We start from the raw sequence: 4907 nt of genomic DNA on the forward strand, positions 1-4907 counted from the left end.
GAGTTAGACTGCAGAGTCAAGGAAAAGCAGCCAACAAGTGCTCTGCATATGTGGGAACTCCTTCAAGACTATTGGAAAAGCATTCCAAGTGAAGCTGCTGGAGAGAATGCAAAGAGTGTACAAAGCTGTCATCAAGGCAAAGGGTGGCTACTTTGAAGAATCTCAAATATAAAATATATTTTGACTTGTTTAACACTTTTTTGGTTACTACATGATTGCATGCATGTTATTTCATAGTTTTGATGTCTTCACTATTATTCTACAATCTACAAAGAAAAATCCTTGAATGAGTAGGTGTCCAAACTTTTAACTGGTACTGAATGTATTCACAGCAATTACAGCTGTGAGTATTTTGGGGTGTCTCTAAGAGCTTTGCACACCTGGAAAGTACAATATATGCACATTAGTATTTTTTAATTCTTCAAGCTCTGTCAACTTGGTTGTTGATCATTGCTAGACAGCCATGTTCAAGTCTTGCCATAGATTTTCAAGCCAATTTAAGTCAAAACTGGAACTAGGCCACTCAATGAACATTCAATGTCCTCCTGGTAAGCAACTCCAGTTTATATTTGGCCTTGTGTTTTAGGTTATTGTCCTGCTGAAAGGTAAATTTGTCTCGCAGTGTCTGTTGGAAAGCAGACTGAAACAGGTTTTCCTCTAGGACTTTGCCTGTGCTTAGCTGTATTCCGTTTATTTTTATCCTAAAAAAACTCCTAAACATTTTCTTAATCAGTTTTGGCAGGTAATAGTTTCATATGGTAATCCAAATATGTTCAACCAAACCCAATGGGACTACAAATGCTTCAACTGCTGATACACTGTAACAATATTTCCCTCATTGTCAAGCGTAGGTGTAATAGGTGGCAGGGAAGTCAGGCGCAGGAGAGTCAAATGGAGTGTAAAATGGAGTCTTTTAATAAAGTCCACGGAGTATGCTCCATAACACTAAATGTACATAAACATGGGTACGAGGACCCGACGCACACCTATACAACAATCACACTACACTGACAATAAAACAATCTCTGACAAAGACATGAGGGGAAACAGAGGGTTAAATACACAACAGGTAATGAATGGGATTGAAAACAGGTGTATGGGAAGACAAGACAAAACCAATGGAAAATGAAAAAAAGGATCAATGATGGCTAGAAGACCGGTGACGTCGAACGCCGAGCACCGCCCGAACAAGGAGAGGCAACGACTTCGGCAGAAGTCGTGACAGTACCCCCCCCTGACGCGCGGCTCCAGCTGCGCGTCGACACCGGCCTCGGGGACGACCCGGAAGGCGAGGTGCAGGGCGATCCGGATGGAGACGGTGGAATTCTGATAACATGGAAGGATCTAACACGTCCTCCACCGGAACCCAGCATCTCTCCTCCGGCCCGTACCCCTCCCAGTCCACGAGGTACTGAAGGCCCCTCGCCCGACGTCTCGAATCCAAAATGGATCGAACAGAGTACGCCGGAACCCCCTCGATGTCTAGAGGAGGCGGAGGAACATTACGCACTTCAGCCTCCTGGAGCGGGCCAGCCACCATCGGCCTGAGGAGAGACACATGGAACGAGGGGTTAATACGGTAATGAGTGGGTAGTTGTAACCTATAACATACCTCGTTCACTCTCCTCAGGACTTTAAACGGCCCCACAAACCGCGGACCCAGCTTCCGGCAGAGAAGGCGAAGGGGCAGGTTTCGGGTCGAGAGCCAGACCCTGTCCCCTGGTGCGAACACTGGGGCCTCACTGCGGCGACGGTCTGCGCCAAATTTCTGGCGCCTTATGGCACGCTGAAGGTGGACGTGGGCTGCCTCCCAGGTCTCCTCAGCGTGCCGAAACCAATTGTCCACCGCAGGGGCCTCGGTCTGGCTCTGATGCCAAGGAGCCAGAACCGGCTGATACCCTAATACACATTGAAAGGGAGTAAGGTTAGTGGAGGAGTGACGTAGCGAGTTCTGAGCCATCTCTGCCCAGGGCACGAACTTCGCCCACTCCCCCGGCCGATCCTGGCAATAAGACCGCAGAAACCTACCCACATCCTGGTTAACTCTCTCCACCTGCCCATTACTCTCGGGGTGAAAACCTGAGGTAAGACTAACCGAGATCCCCAGACGCTCCATGAACGCCTTCCAGACCCTTGATGTGAACTGGGGACCCCGATCAGACACTATATCCTCAGGCACCCCATAGTGCCGGAAAACGTGTGTAAACAGGGCCTCTGCAGTTTGTAAGGCCGTAGGGAGACCGGGCAAAGGGAGGAGACGACAGGACTTAGAAAACCGATCCACAACGACCAGGATCGTGGTGTAACCCTGTGAAGGTGGAAGATCGGTCAAAAAATCCACCGACAGGTGTGACCACGGCCGTTGAGGAACGGGTAGAGGTTGTAGCTTACCTCTGGGCAGGTGTCTAGGAGCCTTGCACTGGGCGCACACCGAGCAGGAAGAAACATAAATCCTCACGTCCTTAGCTAAAGTGGGCCACCAGTATCTCCCGTCAAGACAGCGCATCGTCCGACCTATCCCAGGATGACCAGAGGAGGGTGACGTGTGAGCCCAATATATCAATCGGTCGCGGACAGCAGACGGAACGTACAGACGACCAGCTGGACACTCAGGGGGAGAAGGCTCTGCACGTGACGCCCGCTCAATGTCCGCGTCCAGCTCCCACACTACTGGCGCCACCAAACACGAAGCTGGGAGTATGGGAGTGGGATCCATGGACCGCTCCTCTGTGTCATACAGCCGAGACAATGCGTCTGCCTTAACGTTCTGGGAGCCTGGTCTGTAAGAAAGAGTAAACACAAAACGAGTGAAAAACATGGCCCACCTTGCCTGGCGAGGATTCAATCTATTTGCCTGCCGGATATACTCCAGATTGCGGTGGTCAGTCCAGATGAGAAAAGGGTGTTTAGCCCCCTCAAGCCAATGCCTCCACACCTTCAAAGCTTCTACGACAGCTAACAGCTCCCGGTTCCCCACATCATAGTTTCGCTCCGCCGGGCTGAGCTTCTTAGAAAAGAAAGCACAGGGGCGAAGCTTCAGTGGCGTACCCGAACGCTGAGAGAGCACTGCTCCTATCCCAGCTTCGGATGCGTCCACCTCCACTATGAATGGCAAAGAGGGATCCGGATGAGCCAGCACAGGCGCCGAAGTAAACAGAGTCTTCAGGTGCTCAAAAGCCCTGTTCGCCTCAGCCGACCACTGCAAGCGCACCGGGCCCCCCTTTAGCAGTGAGGTAATGGGAGCTGCCACCTGACCAAAACCCCAGATAAACCTCCGGTAGTAATTGGAAAACCCCAAAAAACGCTGCAACTCCTTTACCGTGGTTGGAGTCGGCCAATTACGCACGGCTGTAATGCGGTCGCTCTCCATCTCCACTCCTGAAGTGGAAATCCGATGCCCTAGGAAGGAGATGGATTGTTGGAAAAACAAGCATTTCTCAGACTTGACATATAGATCATGCTCCAACAGGCGACCAAGCACCCTGCGCACCAGGGACACATGCTCGGCGCGTGTAGCAGAGTATATCAGAATATCATCGATATACACCACTACACCCTGCCCGTGCAGGTCCCTGAAGATCTCATCTACAAATGATTGGAAAACTGATGGAGCATTCATCAACCCATATGGCATGACCAGGTACTCATAATGACCTGAGGTGGTGCTAAATGCCATCTTCCACTCATCACCCTTCTTAATAAGCACCAGATTGTAAGCACTCCTGAGATCCAATTTTGTGAAAACGTGCCCCGTGCATTAACTCAATAATCGTATTGATCAGAGGTAGCGGGTAACTATATTTCACTGTGATTTTATTAAGACCTCGATAATCAACGCACGGGCGTAAACCGCCATCCTTTTTTTTCACAAAAAAAGAAACTCGAAGAGACGGGTGAAATGGATGGCTGAATGAACCCCTGATGCAGGGATTCAGAGATATGTCTCCATAGCCTCCGTCTCCGCTTGCGACAGGGGATACACGTGACTCTTGGGATATGCAGCGTCTACCAGGAGATCTATCGCACAATCCCCCAGTCGATGGGGTGGTAATTGAGTCGCCTTCTTTTTACAGAAGGCGAGAGCCAAATCGGCATATTCGGGGGGAATGCGCACGGTGGAGACCTGGTCTGGACTTTCCACCGTAGTAGCACCAACGGAAACCCCTAAACACCTACCTGAGCATTCTCGCGACCACCCTGTGAGAGCCCTCTGTGGCCAAGAAACAGTGGGGTTATGACAAACTAACCAGGGTAGGCCTAGCACCACAGAATACGCAGGAGAATCAATAAGGAAAAGACTAATCTTCTCCTTGTGACCCTCCTGCGTTATCATACACAAAGGTGCGGTTACCTCCCTGATAAACCCTGACCCTAATGGTCGACTATCTAAGGCATGAATAGGGAAAGGCATATCCACAGGAACAATAGGGATCCCTAAACTATGAGCTAGACTTTTATTAATGAAATTCCCAGCCGCACCCGAATCTACTAGCGCCTTATACTGGGAATGCAGTGAAAAATCAGGAAAAGAGACAGAGACAAACATTAGTGCAGCAGAGGGCTCTGGATGAGAATGGTGCCTACTCACCTGGGGTGACGCCAGAATGCCCTGCCTGCCCTCTCTATTCCCAGAGGAACCAACCCGGCACCGACCAGCAGTGTGCTCTCTGCGACCTTGAATGGTGCTCGAGCGGGAACCCCCTCCGGTCTTCCTGCGCACCATCCCTCCCAATTCCATAGGTTCGGGAGAGAGGGTGCGGGAGGATGGAACAACCAGACCCCGATCTAGACGTCCACGAGTAGCCAGCATGTTGTCCAGCCTGCTGGACATGTCCACCAGCTGGTCGAAGGTGAGGGTGGTGTCTCTACAGGCCAGCTCCCGACGGACGTCCTCGCGTAGACTACAA

Source organism: Oncorhynchus clarkii, chromosome 19 (genome assembly GCF_045791955.1).
Source record: "Oncorhynchus clarkii lewisi isolate Uvic-CL-2024 chromosome 19, UVic_Ocla_1.0, whole genome shotgun sequence".
NCBI classification, from domain to species: Eukaryota; Metazoa; Chordata; class Actinopteri; order Salmoniformes; family Salmonidae; genus Oncorhynchus; species Oncorhynchus clarkii.